This window comes from Microcebus murinus, chromosome 10 (assembly GCF_040939455.1).
Source record: "Microcebus murinus isolate Inina chromosome 10, M.murinus_Inina_mat1.0, whole genome shotgun sequence".
In the NCBI taxonomy this organism is placed as follows: Eukaryota; Metazoa; Chordata; class Mammalia; order Primates; family Cheirogaleidae; genus Microcebus; species Microcebus murinus.
Window position 1 is genome coordinate 11,153,788 of NC_134113.1, and position 20,515 is coordinate 11,174,302.

Below are 20,515 nucleotides of genomic sequence, written 5' to 3' on the forward strand. Positions count from 1 at the left end.
AAGAGCATTGAGTACCTGCTATGTGCTAAGTAATGGAGCATGAAGATGACATCATGGAATTTGCAATTTAGAGAGGGTGATGGCGCAAAGCCCTCTCTCCCGTGCATCAGAAGGACCTCCACTCACGGTGGAAGCTTGTGCAAGCCACAGACTCATCTCCTGGGAGGTCACAGGAGAGTCTACAGCAGAGCTGCACCCAGAGTTAGACCTTGGAGCTTACAGAGGTTCTTGCCAGGCAGAGGCAAAGGAATATCCAGGCAGCCTTCTCGGAGGTGGTGGCTTTTGCCCTCCAACTCATTATCCCAGGTGTCTACTCATTGACCTGGCAAGCTGGGGAGAACACCAGGTATTCAAGAAAGACTCTAATAGGACTGGTCCAAACCCTACTTCCAGGGTTACAGGCAGAGAGTAGCACCCCAAGGTCACAGCCACTTAGTGGCTGAGTTGAGGCCAGCACTCCCTCTTACGGCCTCAGTGAGGATCCAGATCCCCAGAGCAAAGGTGGGTCCTGAGCTTTCTGTATCTTCTCTTCCCCCATCCACTCCAGCTCCTGGGGCTTTGGGAAGAAAGATGACAAGGGATTGTTTCATGTCTGTAGAAAATACAGCGAGATCCTGCCTCTGCCCTCCTGCCAGCCTCTGCAGAACCTCTACTTTAGCATCTGCCATGTTCTGTATTATTTAGTGATTTATTTTTTGAGACAGTCTCACTGCATTGCCCGGGCTAGAGTGCCATAGCATCAGCCTAGCTCACGGCAACCTCAAACTCCTGGGCTCAGGCGATCCTCCTGCCTCAACCTCCCAAGTTGCTGAGACTACAGGCACACGCCACCATGCCCGGCTAATTATTTTTCTATTTTTTAGTAAGATGGGGTCTCGCTCTTGCTCAGGCTGTTCTCAAACTCCTGAGCTCAAACGATCCACCCACCTCGGCCTCCTACCATCTTCTGTTGCAATCGCTGGCCTGACAGCTAATCAGGAGCAGGGATTATACCATTTATTTCTGATCCATGAGGCTGGGCATTATAGATGCTCAATTAATGTCCGTTGAATGAGCTAGAACATGGTTGAATCAAATGCAGCTGACAGGGTGGGACTGGACCCCATCCCATCTTTGGCATGCAGGACACCAAAAGATGATTTCAGTAGGGCACTTGTGGCCTCCCAACACTGATCTCAAAAGTCACAGACTCTTCCCATGGCCCTTTTTGGGGTAAGTATTGCATTCCCTGTACGGGTCTTATCTGGGAATTTATCTACCATCATACTTTTATTTTTCAATTTTGTGATATCTAAGTGGACTTCCTTCTTCTTTTCTAAGCAACTGCAACTATCAAAACCTCAATTCATTATCTCCCCAGTGCAGCTGGCCCCTGTCCTTCAGTCCTTCTGCAAACAAGTTTGTCGGGCCCTCGGCCCTCTTCCCGTCCCGCCCGCTGGCAGAGCTGAATCTGTGATCGTTCTGCAGTGGCAAAGCCTCAGACACTCACCACTCTCTATCCGTCCCTCTGCCAGCCGGCCAGAGGGTCCTGCCCCACACCCCCCTCAGCACCTGCGCCTCCTCCCAGGGCTGCTGTGACGCACAACGCCAGGGGCACCATTCGCACTGTGTCCCGTGGGATTGCGAATGGTGTCTCCCGAGTTGTGCAACAGATGACGCCGAGTGGTCACCAGAGTGACCCGTTGCTCCCTCGCTCACAACCCCATCCCCCGAGAGATTCTCACTAGCCAGGGCGAGGACCTGGCCCCAGGTGGAATTTGCGACATTCTGCCAGCCTGTGTCTCACCTCTCCTGTCTTCCCTGAACCGGGTCGCTCTTGCCCAGCCTGCTTGGAAACCGTCTCTCCTGAGACCAAGAGTCACGAATTCCCACTTCTCTGTGCTGTGTCTCCACACTGGGGTGTTTTCCCAAAGCCACGAACATCACCAGGGCCCCCATCTCTACATGCCAAAACCGCCCTGTGCCCCAGCATGCTTCTCTGACCCCGTCCTCCTCCCCTGCAGTCGTTCTAGTCACCCACCCAGCCTTTCTGAACACCCCCTGGGCGCCACGCCCTGGCTCTAGGCATTTAGGGTGATCTGTGACCGGAACAGACTGGGGCTCTGCCTGCCGGACTGTTGCAGTCTTGCGGGGAGATGCACACTCAGCAATGAACGTGCTAAACTAGTAAAGGGTAGGAGGCGTAGAGTATTTGGGAAGCATAAACACAATGGGAAGAGAAGCAGAGCCAGTAGGGGACTGGGCGGGCAGGGGAGGGCAGGGGCCAGTGCTAACTGCCATGTCCCAGCACCCCTGTCTGCACCCCCGTCAGCATTGCTCCCCTCCCCTTAGTCCTCACCCCAGGGAAGCCTCATCCACAATCCCTGCTTTGACAAGGTCAAGGACCTGCCTTTGATTTTTCTCATTGTTGCAGAGAATCCAGCTCTGCTGACACTCGCTTCTTCACACATGCTGTGCGTTGGCCTCCAGGCCCCCGCACCTTTCTGTTTTCTTTGATCCCTAGTGGATCTTCTGCAGGCTCCTTTGTCATCTCTTCTGTCTTCGCCCATCCTGTAAGAGATGGCATTTCCAAGGCCCCATACATGCCCAGGGCTCACTTAAGCTGTTTCCTCTAGGAAGTTCCATCCGCCAGCATGCTGTGGAGCCTGGGGCTCTGTCTGCAGCCCTGACCTCTGGAGAGATCTACTGGCTCCTTTCTGTTTATGAAAGGCAAGGACCTGCCCTCCTGCCACTGACTTGCTCTGCATAACGAAGTATGGGGGGCTGGGGGGCCTGGCAGAGCAGGCAGAGGGTGGTGGAAGGTTTGGGTTAAGATCTAAGATCTGGGATAGAGGAGAAGTAGGAGAAGGCTTCTGGTAGGCAAGGAGACCCTGGAATATTTGCACGAGGGACACGCAAGGAGACAGCAGGGAGAGTTCCTCGAGGTGGGAGCTTCCATCTGGAGTGGGCTTCCCTGCTCCGTGTGGCCCAGGCCAGGAATCGTGGTGCAGGCAGTGCCTGCTACCCCGGCACAGGTGTGAGGAGAGAACATTCTCCTCTGCCTGCTCCTAGTTCCTCTTTCCACTTTCCTCTTCCCTCCGGGCAGCTGTGCTCACAGGATGAGCCGGCACACCTGTGTGGACCAACTTGAGCGGTCACCAGGAGGAGCAGTGGGACAGCTGGACCCCAGGTTTCTCTCCGGCACCAGGCTCTGGTCAACTGTTCATGCAAGACCCTATTTTTCTACTGAACCATTTCCACATAGCCACATCCTCCCATATATGAACCATAATTAATGATCACCAAGCTCCCAAAGAAGCAAGCCACCATGGTGAGAGTAACAGAAACAACCAACAGTAGACATAGACCGCCCAGAACCAAAGACGTCGGAATAGTGAGATCTTGGATATAAAATGCATTCTTGTCCCCGGTCCCAGGAAGGAACTTGATTCATCAAAGTTACTCAGGGTAATTCTCTTCTTGCCAACGGTTGGCCTGGGAAGGGACATGAGACCTCAGTCTGGCCAATGAGACATGAAGGGACACCTCCTCGACAGGGAAGATGTCATTTTTACCTCTGGGCACTGTCCTCTGCACGTCACCCGGCGCTCCTTCGGCCATCATCACTCACGTCCTGAGCTGTCAGAGCCGCAAGACGGGGAAAGGCCCTGGGCTCTTGACAAGATTGGGACCCTGAGCTGCCTGCGTGGGCTCCATGTCTGGACAGTGACAGGCCCTTGTGCTTGGCTCTTTTCAGTGGCTCTGGGAGTGCCGGCAGCTGGCAGCACCTGACTGCCACCCCTCTTAAACCCTGTGTACTCTGTCCCTTTGTGACATCCTTCTTTGTCCTCTCCCAAGTCTTCCCCAAGGTGATGCCAACCGGCCCCTTGCTGCTCTGAGTGTGGCCCAAGACAGCAGCACCTGCCACCTTGTTAGAAACGTGAGGCAGCACCTCAAGCCTCGGGGTCCCCAGGGAACTGGAAACCACAAATTAACGAGACCCCCAGGTGATGGGTGAGCACCTAACAGTTTGAGGAGCACCGAATGAACCCACTTACTGCCTCACCTTGACCTACTGTTTCTTTCATCTACATTTGATTTTTCTCATTGTAACACCATGACCACAGGGAGCCCTGGCAGTCAGTGTGGCCTTGGCTGAGATCCTCGGCTCCACCTGGCCCTGCTCCGCTCGGCTCCAGGCCAACTTTTTCCTGGGGGTGGAAGACTAAAGCCCATCCACAGTTTTGCTTGCTTTATAGCTTCATTTTGTCTTCCTTCCCACATGAGATCGGACCATTCTGCAGTCACATGCACCTACTTAACTGACACTGCTACTTAAACCACTGAGTTTAACTCCTCCACGTTTTTCTTTCCTCCCACATCGTGGGTTAACCCCTTTGGCTGATACCCCTACCTCTCCCTAATCAATCCAGTGTGCAGATCTGACCCTCCCAGAGCCTGAGACCTCCCGCAGCGCTGCCCCCTTCCCCACCCCCACCTCGTGCAAAGGGTGCTATGGGCATCGCTGCTGTCCAATAGCCCTCCAAGGGACACATTTTAAAACTCCAATGTTTTGAATTTTTCCCTACAACTCTTTCTATGATACTTTTGTAATCCCGAAGAGATTCTAGTTTCTGAAGTTTTTTTATGCATTCAGTTGTTTTGCATGACGTCCGATTTGACCAGTAATAAAGGTTGCAATGATCATAACTCTCTTAGAATCTAAAATAAGTTGGGGATTCTCTGTGCTGTACAGGAAGTTGAGAAGTTATCAGGAAGCAACCATGCATCTGAAAGGAATTGGTCATCTTTGATCAACTAGCACGTCCAGCTGAGATGCCAGATACGATGGACACATGACACACCTGCCACTTGCTTTGATATGATCCCAGTCTCCACTTAAAGCCTTTCCCCCCTGGGTCAGAGCACCGGGCTGCAAACTGGCCTTCCCCACACCGCCCATCGTCGGGAGCCAGCACGGCCAGCACGGCCATGGCCACGGCTGTGCCATCTAGAGGCACGGACAGCAGTCCCAAGTTTCTATGTCTCCAGAAGCAGATAGGAAACAAAGCCTCCCCTCCAAAAAGTCAGCAGGGAAGTGGGGAGTCGGGCGGAGAGGTGGAACGACACTAACCAGATGGGTTACGAGGACTCTTCCAAATGTTTGCTGTGGGCATGCATGCACTATTTTTATAATCATTTAAAAATATAATAATTTACGAAAATACGTTTGAGGAACTGGGAGGAGCCGGGATGGAGCCCAGAGCGGGAGGGAGAAGGGCTGGAGCTGTGCTGAGGGCGCAGATTCCGAGGGGCTTTTGGGCCGTGGTAAGGATCTGGGACTCGGTCCCGAGGGTGCTGAGAAGCTGTGGCAGCCACGTGATCAGATCGGCTTTTTGAAGAGGTGGCCCCCACCAGCCGCTGTGCTGGGAAGACTCAGCGGTAGGGATCCGAGAGTCACCAGGAGGGAGGTGATGCTGGCCGGGACTCTGGTGGGAACAGTGGGAGGATGTGAGTGGATTCTAGAAGGATGTAAGGAGCAACATCCCAGGGTCTGGTGGTTGCATTATCCGGGCACGAAGGAGCGGGAAGGGTGTTCCTGTGCACGGCTGAGATGGGGTGGGGGCTGGAGGGGATCAGGGGGGCGGTGCGTCCCCCAGGATGGAGACCAGGAGCAGGGTAGGGGAAACGCAGGCTGAGGGTGGCTGCCATTGCTGGCACCGGGCCCTGTGGACGGAGGACATTCTTTCGGAATTTGCAGAAGGAATTTGTTTCCCTGCCGGCGAGAGCTTGTCTGATCCTGGCATTGGAGGCCCCTGTTGTGTTTTGAGCCCTTGGGGTCCCACCTCCCCACGCCACCAGCCCCTGGGCCATCCCCGTGGCTGCACCACGAACCACTAGCTCCTTTTTGTCAGGCCCGAAAAGTGCCCAACGCTCGTCTCTGCATGGGCAGGAGCCTCCCGAGCCGGAAATGGGGAAGTGGAGACTAGCCCCAACCCCTGCTTCCCAAACCACCTGCAGGTTCTCGGGGCGGGGGGTGGGCGAGGTGGCGAAAGAGATTCCAGGAACCCAATGGTGTGGTTTGGAGTCCTGAGGAAGGCTGGTGCCATCGGCCCGGGGCCTGTGCAGACAGACAGCAGCTCCCAGCGAGGGGACGCAGGGAGATCTCTTCCCAAGACACAGTGACGCTTGCTTCTTACAGTTGGGGCAGGAGACCTCAGAGCTGGGGGTCTTCAGGCAATCACCCGTGGCAGGCAGAACTCGCCCAAAGACACGGGCATCTCCACCCATGCCAATATGGCGAAGGGGCAGCAGAGTTGTTCTGAGGGTGGGCCCAGGGTTGGGCCTAGGGTGCAAGGGCAGGAGGGAGCTGGGACGGGACAGGACCAGGCCGCCTCCTCCTCGAGCTCCCTAGGACAGGGCACCGGCGTGGGAAGGAGGGAGGACGTGGCTGCCAGGTGAAAGTGGGCCTGGCTCCCAGAAACAAGGCTGGCCCTGGGAGCGAGGACAGAGGCTCAAGGAGATCCGGAATCAGCTGTGGTGCTGAATCCCTCTGCTCAGGCCAGGGCTGGTCCCAGGGGTGGGGATGGCCCTGAGCTGCCAGCTGGGGGGTGAGGGCGACCAGGGCACAGGAGACCAGGGGGCCGCCAATGAGAAGGCTGTCTGTGGGGCTGCAGGCTGTGCACCAGGTGAGAATGCAGGGCCGGAGGGACCCTGGGGAGAGGCCTGGACAGACAGGTCTTGGGAGTGTGGCTTGAGGCTGGCCGCTGCCCCTGACCGAGGGCACCATAGGCCAGAGATGCCACTGGAGGAGCTGGGAGAGGCGGACGTGGAGTGCGGGTCTCAGAGCGGGAGGCTGGCCGGGACCTGCACGGCCATGGGAGCTGGCAGAGGAGAAGGGAGGGAGTGATCCCGCCCCACCACCACCGGCAGGGAGGGGCCTGTCGGGGACCCACAGCGCTCACACCCTGTCCCTGGTTTCAAACGCATCTCCCCTGATGCGTCTCCAAAAGCCCCTGCTTCTCCCTCGGTCTGCGGCTTTGGCCAGGTCTCTAGACTGTTCTCTCTATTGCGTAATTTGATTCCTGCCAAGTGATAATTTCTTGAGCACGGCAGAGGAAGTGGTGAGCATGTGTCTCGGGTGATTAGCGTGGGTGTGGGGGCTGGCTGGACGCTCGGGGCCACTCGTACCAGGTGGACTCGCGGTGCGGCCTGTGGGGAGGTCAATGAGCAGGGCTGGCTGGATCCGGACTGCGGGACGGTCAGCCCTGGGATCCTAGGCCATCAGGCCTGCCCTGTCTGCTGCTGCCCAGGGGACTTGACCCCTGCCCCACCCCTCCTGCCAGCCCGGCGATGGGGCCGGCACCCGCCTCCTGTGGGCTCCAGAAATTCTCCCCATTGCCGCCTCTGTTCAAGGGGCTGCTCCCTCTGCAGGCCCAGGGGCTCCTGCTCCCCCAGCTGAGCCAGGGCGCCTCGAAACAGCCTGCCTCCCCACTGCCCTCTCCCCTGGGGGTGCCATTCTCCCCCTCGCCTGCCTTTCACAAGCCCAGCTCGGTGGAGGCTCCTTCTGTGCAGCTGGCACCGACCCACAGTCCAGCCGGGCCACCAATTCACCCCTCCCTCAGGCGTCATCTCCCAAGACCCGTCCAGCCAACATCTTGGCCTCTAGGTCACTTGTCTCATCAGCGGCAGAGCTGGAACACAGAGCTGGTTTCTCTCCGGTCAGTGAAGCTCGCAGGCCTGGGGTCAGCCTGTCTGGGGCTGTGTGTCCTTGGGCAAATCCTTTGACCTCTCTGGGCATCAGTGTCTTCGTCTATGAAATGGGGATAATACTAGTGTCTCTTTCGTGGGGTTCTTTTGAAGAATAGTTGAGAAAATACAAATAAGGAACTATGTGGCACACAATAAACTCATAATAAAAGCCATTATTATTATTATTTCCTGGAAACAAGATCAATCTAGCAGGTAGAACTTTGTGACCCAAGAGCGTGGGAGCAGAGAGAGAGGACAACCTAGGGGACTGTTTACTTGGATACTTTACATACTAGCAGTAGAACTGAGGTGTGGACTACAGGCCTTCCAAGTCCCAGACGATGACAGTGCAGTCAATATAATTATACTCATTACGCAAGTGAGAGCCAGTCCAGAGCTGGAAATCCCACCAGTTATTTGACCGGGGAGAATTTAACGTGAAGATTTGTTAATTAGCTATAAAGTTGTTAACTCAGTAACTGAAAGGTTGTGGGTGGGTATCACGAGGTAACAACTGCAGGAAGCAGCTCCCATCCCTAGGGCTGGGGGCACAAAAAGGAGAGGTTGGAATTATTAATATGAAAACTTAGAAACTGAGAGAAGAAGGCGAACTTCAGATCTCTGAGGCGGGGCTGCTGTCCAGCTGGGGCTGGTGTCCTGGGTGGCCGGCTGCAGAGGAAGGGGCGCTGCTCACGGAAGCTCGTTCTGCCAGGGTTGGGAACGCTGCAAGACGGATGCAACTGTGGCCACGGGACAGGACTGCCACTGCCGGGAAGGGGAGGCAGCCTTCCTGGAGCAGTGAGCAGGCAGCACGGAGCAAGTCCTTTCTCCTTCCAGCCCCGCGACTTCCTGCAGCTCCTCCACAGCAGAGAGTGAAAGGGAACCAGCCCAGCTCGCTGTGGTCAGTCAGGGAGTCCCCAGCCCGGCACCCCAGCAGAGCCGAGCACAGAGGGCCGGTTGGCAGCTGAGGGCCACCAGCTCAATAACTGGCACAGGCAGGTTGTTTACATGCGAAGAAAATAAGGAAATGGGGCTGAGGGTGCGCTGGGAAAGGGCTGGGCTACCTAACAAAACAATGAATTCCTGTGGCCTAATTGATCAGGGAATTCCCGGTTTTCTCTGTTAACGAGCACTTTGAGAGCCGCTGAGTGACATCCTTCCAGGATTTAGAAAACAGGTCACCCCCAGAGACATAAACTGCACAATCATACAGAAATGCCACACTGCCTTATGAGACAGAGAGAAAATGACAAGCTGAGGACAGAGGTTTGCAAAAACATTATGCAAGCTGTGGAGTTGATATCTTTAATATCGATAGAGGGGTTACAACTAAATAAGAAAAAGATGAACATTCTAATTAACAATAATTCATAAAGGAAGAAATGCAAGTGGCCAATAAATGTGAAAAAAAGAAGTGTAAACAAGCACACAGGCAGGAGCACTGATGGGCCGTCTCTGGGTCTCCGTACTTCAGGCTTCAGAAATGTTTTGTCCTTTTTTTGTTTTGTTTTGTTTTTGTTTTTTTGTGTATTAAATGTTTTGTCCTTTTTGCATGACTTTGCCTTCATCCATTCCGTGTTGCTTTTGTTGCTTTCCTATTCTCTGCCCCAACCCCCTCTCCCAACACACACAAACACACACACTGATCTTCAGAGGTTCTGTGATTTGGTCATGGAGATTCTAGGATTATTATTATTTTTAGTTTTTAGTTTCTTGAGACAGAGTCTCACTCTGTTGTCTGAGCTAGAGTGCAGTGGCATCATCACAGCTCACTACAGGCTCGAACTCCTGGGCTCAAGCGATCCTCCTGCCTCAGCCTCCTGAGTAGCTGGGACTACAGGCATGCGCCACCATGCCCGGCTAATTTTTCTATTTTTAGTAGAGACAGGGGTTTGACTCTTACTCAAACTGGTCTCGAACTCCTGACTTTAAACAATCCTCTTTCCTCAGCCTCCCAAGGTGCTAGGATTATAGGTATGAGCCACTGCGCCTGGCTGAGACTCTCTAATAGGATTCTAATTGTCCAGATTTGTAGGTCCTAAAACATTAAGATTTGCAAGAGCCAATGTTGCTTCTAGAGGTTCCACCTTCCAAGCAGGAAGGGCACATGCTCTAGGCCAGAATCACCAGATGTCCCACCTCGAGTTGTCAGGGTCCACGTGCACACTATTTAAATGTCAAATGGGTGAACAAGGCCACCTGTTGATGCATTCGCATGAGCAGCACAAGCGGAGAACAGCACAGCTTGCACCTAAGTCCACCTAACTGCCACGAGCATGTCTCCTTCCCAATTCCTAGGTGGCTTCATGTTTCTAGGGGAGTTTTCTTCCTTGAAGGGATGGTTACAGGGGCGGTGGGAACAGGAAAGTGTGAAGGAGATGTCTGCGATCCCCACCTCATTCTAGCCAGTGTCCACTGCGCCCCTATCCCCAGCTGTGCCACAGTCACCACCTCAAATTGCTTAGAGTTTCTTGTTAAAGCTTCCTTTTAGGTGGCCTTCTTTTTATTAAGTCTGCATGTATACAGTGGGTGCTATGTGCTAGGCAATGTACAAAATGAATTTCCTTATTTTCTCAAAAACCCTAACAAAGGAAAGTACTTTTATTACTAGCCCATTTTACAGATGGGAAAACTAAGTCTTTTACCCAAGTTGTTCAGCTAGAAGAGCTGAAGACAGAACCCAAGTTCTCACCCCGGGGCCCCACAGCCTCCCCTGCTTTCTTTCTTTCTTTCTCTTCCCAGCAGCCTCCAGTGGGTCGCTGCTGCCTCTCCTTTCCCTCTCCACCCCCACCTCCATGCCCGGCCGTACCTGCCCTTCCTTCCTTTGGCCTCATTCCTCACTGCCCCTAAAGGCCAACCTCCCGACCACGGCTGTCGTAAGGGTTTACTGCACGTGTTTGCAGGGAAACAGCATTAACCAGAAGAACCTCAAAGGTGGAAAGTCCCGGAGTTTTCAGCATGGAAAGAGAGTTCCAAGTCCCTTCCAGTGACAGCACCGGGCTTGGACTCCTGCCTCGGCCTTTCTTCTCCGAGACAAGGTCGCCGGGCCGCAGCCTCATCCCACCCTGTCTTTCAGGAAAGCCCCACTTCCATCGCTTTTGGCCAGCAGAGTAGGGAAAGCACGTTAGGTCGCATTCCCACATTGCTTATTGCTGTATTGTTCAGTACAAATCTCTCCCTCTCAGAGTTCCCGACTTCCTCCACTCATTTCAGAGAGGTGAAATGCCAACCCTCGTTCCCGCCATGCCCTTCTGGGGCCCGGAGAGAGAGGATTGATTAGTGTCACTTAAGGCCAGAATCTCAGCAAAGTGACTCGTGACAGGGAGGGAGCAAATGCTCTCCTGGCATAATAGGTCAAAATTAAACTGCATAAAATGAAGTCAAAGTTCTGAAAACTACAGAATAGGCATTTTCCATGCAAATCAATTTTTAAACTTTTAATCTTATGATATCTTTAAGGTCATATTGGATACAGACAAAAGAACATGTGTAACACCTAGGTCCGCCATAAAGCGCAATATAACAAACAGCTGTGAACGCACCACCCAACCCCAAGGAGGAGAGCAAATGACCTGTGACTGCCCCCCCTGCATTCGCTGCCCCCCTCACGGAAGTAACCGCTATCCTGAATTTGTTGTTTGCTGTTTTTGTTCACAGTTCTTGAGCTTTACAAAAATAGAATCCTATCTTCTGATACTTAATTTTTTTCATTCAATTCCATTTCTAAGAATCATGCATGTCGTCATTGTGCTATAATCGCTGTGCAGACATACTATTCCCCGGACAGGTGTTTGGGTTGTCCCCCCCGTGTCAGGAGCTATGACAGAGCTGCCGCGGCCCTCCTTGCTCATGTTTCCTGGTCTCGTGTGACGGTTTATCACAGAGTCATAAGATATGGGAATGTCCAACTTTACAAAATAATTGAAAATGGTTTTCCAAAGAGATTGAGCTGATTTGCATTCCTTATTATTACTACTGAGCATCTTTTTATATATTTACTAACTCTTTGTTTTCTCCACCTTGGTCGAATACCTATTCAAAGCTTTGCCCAGTTTTTAATATAATGATCTGTAGTTTTTTGTTGATAGGTGAGAATTCTGTATATATATTCTGGATACTAATCTTTCATTAGTTACATGTCTTGCAAATATCTTCCAGTTTGAGGCTTGTCTTTTTCTTGTGTCTTTTGATGAGGAGAACGTCTTGAGCTTATGTAGTCAAATTTGTTAATATTTATTTCTTTTTGTTTGATTTAAGAAATCCTTCCCTATTCCAAGGTTAGGTGGATAATATCCTATACAGCTTCTCAAAGTGTTATGTTTACAATTGAATGCTTCCAAACCACCCTTTGGAATGGTTCGAGTTAGGGCTTCCGTCTCATGTGTTTTGTGTTCTGTATGGTTGAGCAATTGCACATGCACCATTCTTTGATATTGTCCCTTCCTTCCCTGTGAAGTGCACAGCTATCTCTGTCTTATATCAAATACCTGCGTGCATGGTATTTCTGGGCTCTCTCTTCCGTCCCATTGCCAGGTTGTCGATCCCTGGGCCAGTATTAGTTGCATTGTTTTCATTTCCATTGCTCTTTAAGTCTTGCTATCTAGAGGCACCTGGTATCACTTCATTCTTAAGGCATAGCTTGGTAATTTCAAGCCCTTTGCTCTTCTATATAAATTTCATAATTTTTTGAAGTTCTAAACACAAATAAAATAAAATTAAAAAATTATTGGGCTGTTCTTCTAATTGCAGCAAACCTACGGATATCCATGGATGAGTTGGGAGAATTGACATCTATGATAATAGCTTTCAATTCATGAACATGGTTGCCTTTCTGTTTATTTTGATTTTCTTTAATCTTTCAGTTAAGTTTTATAATTTTATGCATACATGTCTTTCACACTTTTAGTTAGATTCATTTCTAAGTACTTTATTTTATTGATGCTATAAATGACATCTCTTTTAAAAATTCTTTTCAAATTGTTTATGGTTGACATATAAAAAAACAATTAATTTTTGGTATTAATATAATCAGCCGCAAATGAAGCTCTATTATCATATCTAATAGTTTCCTATACATTCCACTGGATTTTTGATGTAGGCAATTATATCAAATGTGGATAGTGACAGATAAGCTTTTGCCTACTAATCCTTACACTTTCATTTCTTTTTGCCCTACGGGACTAATAGTTGAGCAATGTTGGGCATTCTTGCCTTTGTCCTGCCTTTTCAAGGAACTGCTGCTATATTCTGATGTTTTCCTACTAAGAATGATGTTTTCTGTAGGTTTTCTTGATGGCAACCCCTTTCAGGTTAATGATATCCATTTCATTCCCATTACTTTAAGAGACGTATGGGTCTGTGTATGTAATTTAAATCATGAATGGGTCTTGAGTTGTATCAAATTCTTTTTCCCATATCTGTTGGGATGATAATACAGTTTTTCTCTTTTATTCTCTTATGTGGTGGTGAATAATATTTATACATGTCTAAATGTTAAGCTTTCCTTGTACACTTGGATTAAACCTAACATAGACATTTCTGTTATGTTTTGCATGTATGTTCCCTGGATTCAGTTTGCTAAAATTTCTGTCTATATTCCTACATGTGATTGCCTTATATGTTTCATCACTTGTGCTGCCTTTGTCTATTTGGGTGTTGCTATTGTCTGACTGCATCCCCCAAAATCTAAGTGTCAGAAACTGAATTGCCAATGAAACGGCGTTGAGAGGTGGGCCCTTTTGGAAGGTATTAGGTGATGAGCGCTGCGTTATTAAAAGGGCTTGTGGGAGTGGATTCACTCTCATTTCCTCTTCTGCTTTTCTGCTGTGAGGACATAGGGTTCCTGCCCTCTGGAGACTGCAGCATGCAAGGGACTGTGTTGGAAACAGAGAGACGAGGGGCCCTTGATCTTGGACTTCCCAGCCTCCAGGACTGTGAGAAATAGATTTCTGTTCTCAACCAACTACCCAGTCCCTGGTAATCTGTTATATCAGCACAAAATGGACTAAGCCAGGCATCAAGATTATTACAGCTGTACGAATGAGTTGGGAAGTATTTTATCTTCTATTTTTTTTTTTTTTTTGTAATACCAGCACTATCTATTATTTGAATGTTTGGTGGAACTTGCCTGCCATAAAAGGCACTTGCTGGTAAGACAGCACTTTTGCTGAAATTTGTTTAATAGTTATAGGAAAATTCAGGCTGCTAGTTCTCTTGATTTTTTTTAACCAAATTGTACCATTCTAAATATTTGCTTAGTTTATGTTTTAAAATGTAAAATACAAAGCTTCTGATGGAATTCTCTCAGTATCTTTTAAACCTCTACTTTATCTATAATTATGATTCTTTTTTTATTTCTAATACTCTTTTTTTTGTTTGTTTCTTTTTATCCTCATTGGTCTTTTCAGAATCTTTGGCCTTGTTGATCTTTCTATCTTACTTTTTTGTCGTTGCTGATGTGGAGTCCTGTGCTTCCCTTTGTTGTTACTTCCTTCTCTCCCTGACCTAATTCTATTGTCCCTTTTTTTTTTTTTTTTTTTACTTCTGATGTTGGAAGCTTAGCTTGTTAATTTCCAGCTATTTTTCTTTTTATGTACTTTCTGTATTGTTATATTTGGCAATTAAAAATGTTTTTAAAAATGCTTACACATGTAGAAATTGTAAAACACACTTCTAAATAACTGATACCTCAAAGAAGATAATCATAATTGAATTTAGAGGATACTTATGCTTGAATGACAATGAGATGTATCAAAGACTTGTGGAATATGGCAAAGTGACATTTAAAAAAATTAGAGCCATTTGAAACTCCTTGTGCCACTGAGACAGTGGGTGGAGAAAGGGGTCCCTGTACTGCTGGAGGGATTGATCCCCGTTACTGGGAGAAATCAGGTTGCTGCTACACTAAGGAGGCAGAGAGGACTGTCCGGAGCTACAGTGATTCGTGGGGGTGTCTCTTAGTGTGGTCTTACCCCATAGGCCTGGTCAATGGAACATTAAGGCAATCTGATAAAGACACGACCAGCAAAAACTCAGATGCCGTATAGGAATGAAGAGTAAAGACCCGTGTGTGGCCAAAGTTCTGGCGGAGAACTAGGGAACACCATATAAAGTGGTTGTTTAATTCATTGTCCCTCTGCCTGCTGTACATGAAGAACACCTGCAGCGGCTAAGGTTTTAGGTTTCAGGTTTATATCTGTGTCCATACGACCCTACAATGCCATCGTGGCCATGGGAATTCCCGTGTTCGTTCCCTCTCTTGGGAACACGGAGTTCTCACTTGGATCAAGGACAGAGTGGATGCTGAGGGGTGAGATGGGTGCCCACATATCTCCATTTCTCCATTCACGTGGGCTCCATGCTCCCCCGCCCTGCTCCCATGCCCTGGGAAGCTAAGCTGTGCGGGGGACGTCAACCTAGTCCCAGGCGTCCAGTGAGGTCTGGCAGCAGGAAGCCCCTCCCTTGAGGAAGGAGGAGGAAGTAGTTATCGCTCTGGTCCCCTGCCTGCGGGGTTACCTTGGGTTCATCACACCCACCAGCTAGAGGTCACGGGTCCTCTGAAGGCGGCCCTCTCTACACAACCCTCTCCTTCCGGGTTTTGTGAACACTCCCTCCCTTTATTCCTCTGGGCCCAGGTCCAAGGTCCCATCTCTAGTCCTTGTGGCTTTCCCATATGCTGTCTACATCTTTGTAAACATTTCCTTTATTAAACCCTCCTTGAATTATCCTAATCTGAGGATGCCCCATTTTTCTTGTTGCACGTCTGAGGATAGACCAGCAACGGGGTGCTCAGGTGCAGATGCCCACTGCAGGCGATTTGCCTTTCTAATGGCTTCCTCCAGGGTCATATCCCAGGGACTTAGATTCCTACCTAAGAAGTCTGTTTCTAATTGAGTAGTTTTCCGTTATCTCCTGCTCACCATCAATTGCAAATTAGTCAAAGTCAGTAATTAACAAATCACAAATTTTCACTTTAGTTTCAATGGGGACGTTTCATCTGTGTTCACTGTGTCATTGTCATTCTCATGATTACCTGTCAACCCTTATCTGTATTTCTCAGCAATTTCCCCATCACGCAAACAATAGACAACAGATGGATCACAGTGTTTCAACATTTCTTTGACATTCGCTCCTCTAACTTAATTGCACTTTTGGCTGATAAACTTTTTGTGCGAGAATGAAGTTTTATGTCATCATCTTCTCATTAGTCAGTCATGAAAAAATTCTTCAAAGCCTTTAGGGGCAGGTTTGTTTGCAAACATCATCATAGTCGGAGTCTGTGTCAAGCATTTGTTAATGTTGGTTTATTAGCATCATTGCAAACACTGGCGATGGTTTAAGAGACATCCTTAAGACTGGACTCCTTTGGAGAGTCACAGAGTCTTGGGCTCTGTGACTGTAGTGTTGGGGCTCAGAAATCAATACCCTACAGGATGGTGCCAAAGAAGAAGCCGCCAGGTCTCTGTAACCCCCGACCCACCTCTCAATTCTCTATCTCTTCCAACGCACAGGATGAAGTTGTTCTCTGAAGATCCCGTATCTGCCTAGACTCTGGTCCCACCAAAGAAGAAAACAATTACCTGTGGTCCCTTCCCTAAGTTTCATTGACTGAACTCACATCACAGGAAGAGACTGAAGTCTGCCAACACACCTGGACAGAATTTTGTCACAGTCATTTTCTCTGTGGGTCCAACAGACTTTGTGCCAGGCTACTATATGTTCTTCAAGTCCACAGAATTCCCCTAAATATCCGGTACTACCCACCAAAATCACCCACACTTCCCCATCCCCCCCTGTCCTAAGAAGAAGGGTATGTAACCATCTGTACCCCAATGCATGTGGGCGCGGTCATCACTCTGGAATTCTCCCTGTGCATGTTCATAAATTTGTATGCCTTTTCTTCTGTTAATCTGCTCTCTGTCAGTTGACTTTCAGTGAACCTTCAGAGGGTGGAGGGGAAGTTTTCCTTTGGCCCCTCCAGTATCGAGCATACGGTCTGAAAAAGTTTAGCACTCCTCTAAAACCCTTTATACACAGACTATACTACACATGTCCCACCGGGGGAAAACAAAAGCTGAAACACTGCTTTTCACAAGACGTTCCAGGGAGAGGGTGTGAATAGCAATTCTCTGGAAATGATCACATCAAGCAATTGTTTTTTTTTCCCAGCCCAGGATCCCCGTGATGAGTTTGTTCCATTGGTACGAAGTGGTTATTAATCAGTAAGAAAATGCTTGTCTGGATACCCAGGCTGTCTGATTTGCATATTCAAGGACAGTAAGTTGGAAGCACCATACAAAGATGGTGGATGGTGGCTTTTTCCAGGTACCCCCCAACGTATCCTGTGTGTCCCTGCAGCCCTTGACACAACAAGAGCAGTCCACGGGGTGTGACCAGTTGGTGGCCCTCATCAGCCTTTCTGCAGAGGGTTCCTTCCCACTGCCAGCGGGACGGCGCCAAGGTTTCCATCAGATAGCGTCTCAGCAAGCCCACTGACGCAACTCCAACAGCCTGGGTACCAGCAAGAGCTTCTCACTTCCGATGCTGACATTTTCTTAATTCAGTTATACATAAGGTAAAAATCATCTTCTCCGAAGCAACAAAATACAGGGGGACAGCAGAGGCCCGCGTGGCTGGTAACCAGAGCTGTTCAGTCTGGGGTCCAGGGTGGCCACCAAATGAGCTTTGGTGCCAAGTTTATGCAGGAGTAGATTGTGAATCTCTATAGATGTCTCAGCTATCTTTGGTTAGTAGTTTCCAGGAATAGCTTTTTCAATGTTACACTTTCAATGTTTCCATGTTCTTTCATTTCACGTGAGTGTCTTGTATACATGATACTTATGTGGATTTAGGTTTTTTAAAATCCAATGTGGCAATCTTTTAATTGGTGCATTGAGTCCATATATGTTTATAGTATCAGAATTATTGATAAATTAAGACTCATTTTTCCAACTTACCCTTTGAATTTGTGTATATATATATATATATATATATATATATATATATATATATATTCCTTCTTTCCTTTGCAAATCTGAAAGTTTGACTGGTGTTTCTCTTTTGCTTGTTCATCTTCATCATTTCTCTCTATTTCTTTAATGAGTTTCGCCACCTAGTTCAATCACCTGTAGTCCCCAGGGCTCTAAGCTATTGTCTCTGTTCTCACTCATGGAGATCTACGGATCTTTGGCTATGAGCTTTTTGCTTCATGTTGATCTGGGCAACTCTAGTCAGCCCAAATTAGGGACACTTTGCTCGAAAGGGGATTTTCTTCTGTTTCTGCTTGCAACTAAAGATGCCACTTTCTCAGAATCACCTCTGCGCTCACCCCAGGGTCTGGCCTAGCACAGGAGCCCCTGGACCAGAGGACCAGACCCCCCAGCTCCTGCCCCCCAGGGCTGTGCATTCTGGTCTGCCCTGCCTTCCAGAACAACACCCCAGCTGCTCTGGGTTCTGGCCCCGGCTCTGATCATGGTTTTGTTTGTGAGGGGGTAGTGAGAGGGTCACTGGAGAACCCCTCTACTTCTTGTGAGGGTGGTGATTCTTCAAAGGGCGTGGCCTAGCCGAAGGACAGCTCCTTGGAGAATATGGTCCGGACATAGGTTGGGTCTGCATAAGCCACTTACCGGTGAAAAGTAAAGCCCTCTCACCAGCTGAGCGCCACGCTTTACCTTTGGCCGTGTGGGCAGTGTGGGAACAGTGTTCACAGTTCAGGTGTTTTCAATTTTGCAGCATGTTGGGTCAGGAACTAATAGCCCAGTCTCTTTTTCTAGTCACTCCCGAGCGCAGTCAGCCTTGGGCACGCACGCACGCAGTCTCCCGGCACTCCAGGGAGCGAGTGTGATTGTACTTGTAGGCCTGGCGTCCCGAGCAGCCCCTCTGGGTCAGGGTCACTCACTGCTCAGCTGTTGTTCGGCCAGACGTTGCCCTGAAGCCCCCGCGTCGGCCATGTGCTTTGGTGCCAGACCTGTGTGGCTCGGGGCAGGGTGTGGAGTCTGCTTTCCTCTCCAGCCTGATTCCCCTGGTCGGGCGCAGCTGCACGTGGCACAGTCTTGAGTCCTGGGGGTGGCCGTGACCCTGGCTGGGCTGTCTTGGCCGCCTCTCCCGAGGTGCTGTCGGATCCCGGCTCTTCGTTTCGCTTGCTGCCATGGGATCTTTACCAGCCCCTCTAACTGCTGACCACCAGGACCAGGATTTTCATTGTTTGACACCCTCTCCAGGCTTCTTTCCAAATAAAGTCAGTCCCTCGGGAAAAGCTGTGGAATTCTGCCCCTCTCCCGGGGCAGAACCCCCGCCCCATGCACGGGAGCCGGGACAATCAGCCCGCTGCTCCTGGGGTGACGTCCTGCTCTGCGCCCGGGGGGCGGGGGGGTTATCCCTTGATCTCAGCCCCTCACAGCAGGAACCTCTGCCCTGCAAGGGAACGGGCCCAGCACCCCTGGCTGCTGCGCCTGCCAGGAAGGACGTGCCCTGTAGTGGGAGCCGAGTGGGTAAAGGGAACGCAAGGGTTTCAACTGATGTGTTCAAGTCAAAGGTGACAAGCTGAAGTCCTAACCCCTAGCACTCCAGAGTGTGACCTATTTGGAAATAGGGTCTTTACAGAGGTAATCGAGTCAAGATGAGGTCAGTAGAGTGGGCTCTGATCCGACATGACCGGTGTCCTGTAAAAGGGGGGGATTTGGGACACAGAGACGTGCACAGAGGGAAGACGGGGTAAAGACGCACAAGGAGGATGCCGCGTGGGGACACAGTGGCCCAGCCCCAAGCTGGGGAGCACCACAGATGGCCAGCAGTCCACCAGCAGCTGGGAAGAAGCAAGCAAGGGTTTTCCTGCAGGGAGCAGAGCCCCGTGAGCACCCTGATTTCTGACTCCCAGCACCCAGAACTGCGCAACAAGACATTCCTTCGTCTTCTCCATTCTGTGGCACTTGGTGACGGCGACCCTCCCTGCACGATGGCTTGGCGCGGCGCTTCTGCGGAGCAGGTCGTGAGACAGAGACGCCGGCACCTGCCCCGCTGGGCTGAGACTGCACAAGGGCAGCAGCCTCGGGAGGAGGAGCCCCCTTTTCTCGGCTGCACCCCTCCAGAGTGGAGAGTCTGGAGTTTCTGCCACATGGAGCGGGGCGGGGGCGCATGTGGTGGCTCAAATGCCGCAGAGTCACTGCTCTTCCTGGGATTTACTGCTCTTCTTGAGTAAATGTCTCTTCACTTGCTACACGCCCTTAGGACAATTTCCAGAGACTTTAAATAGTTGATTTTAAGTATTTCTTTTTTATCAGTTACACGGTTGTGTCACTGGGGAGAAGGTCCATCAAGGTCCTCACACCACCCTTCTGGAGGAGACACCTGCGTAGTTTTCGAAGGATTAGGATGGAAGGAGCTTCGGCTCATGGAGGAGGATTCCGCCTGGCTGCTTCCCCCTCCTCCCCATGGGACCAGAGTCCTCCCCCATCTCCCCTGCGTATAGTGGCCGCAACCAGTCCCCAGCCCCATGTCTCCCCCGCCCCCTGCAGAGCAGCAGGAACTCCCAACCCTCCTCACTCAGCAGAGGACTTGGCATCAGTGCCACCCTGGAGGGTGCCAGGAGCAGGTGCCTTCTGGGAGGCAGGTGCCAATCACAGGGAAAGGGGGGAGGGGGCAGAGTGAAGTGGGCAGCAGGGCTGGGCTTCTCCTGGACTTCACACACAGGGACATGGCGGGGACATGGGGCCCCGAGCCAGGACCCTCACCAGATACCGTGTTTCCCCCAAAACAAGACAGGGTCTTATATTTATTTTTCCTCAAG

General features: G+C 50.2%; 1 long non-coding RNA gene across 1 annotated transcript; it reads left to right on the plus strand.

Moving 5' to 3' along the window:
* The first annotated feature begins 13,536 nt into the window (after positions 1–13,536).
* On the plus strand, positions 13,537–17,049 carry LOC142873335 (uncharacterized). Its single transcript, XR_012921378.1, has 3 exons — positions 13,537–13,664; positions 16,242–16,413; positions 16,905–17,049. It is a non-coding gene; the product is annotated as an uncharacterized LOC142873335 (long non-coding RNA).
* The last annotated feature ends 3,466 nt before the right edge of the window (positions 17,050–20,515 follow it).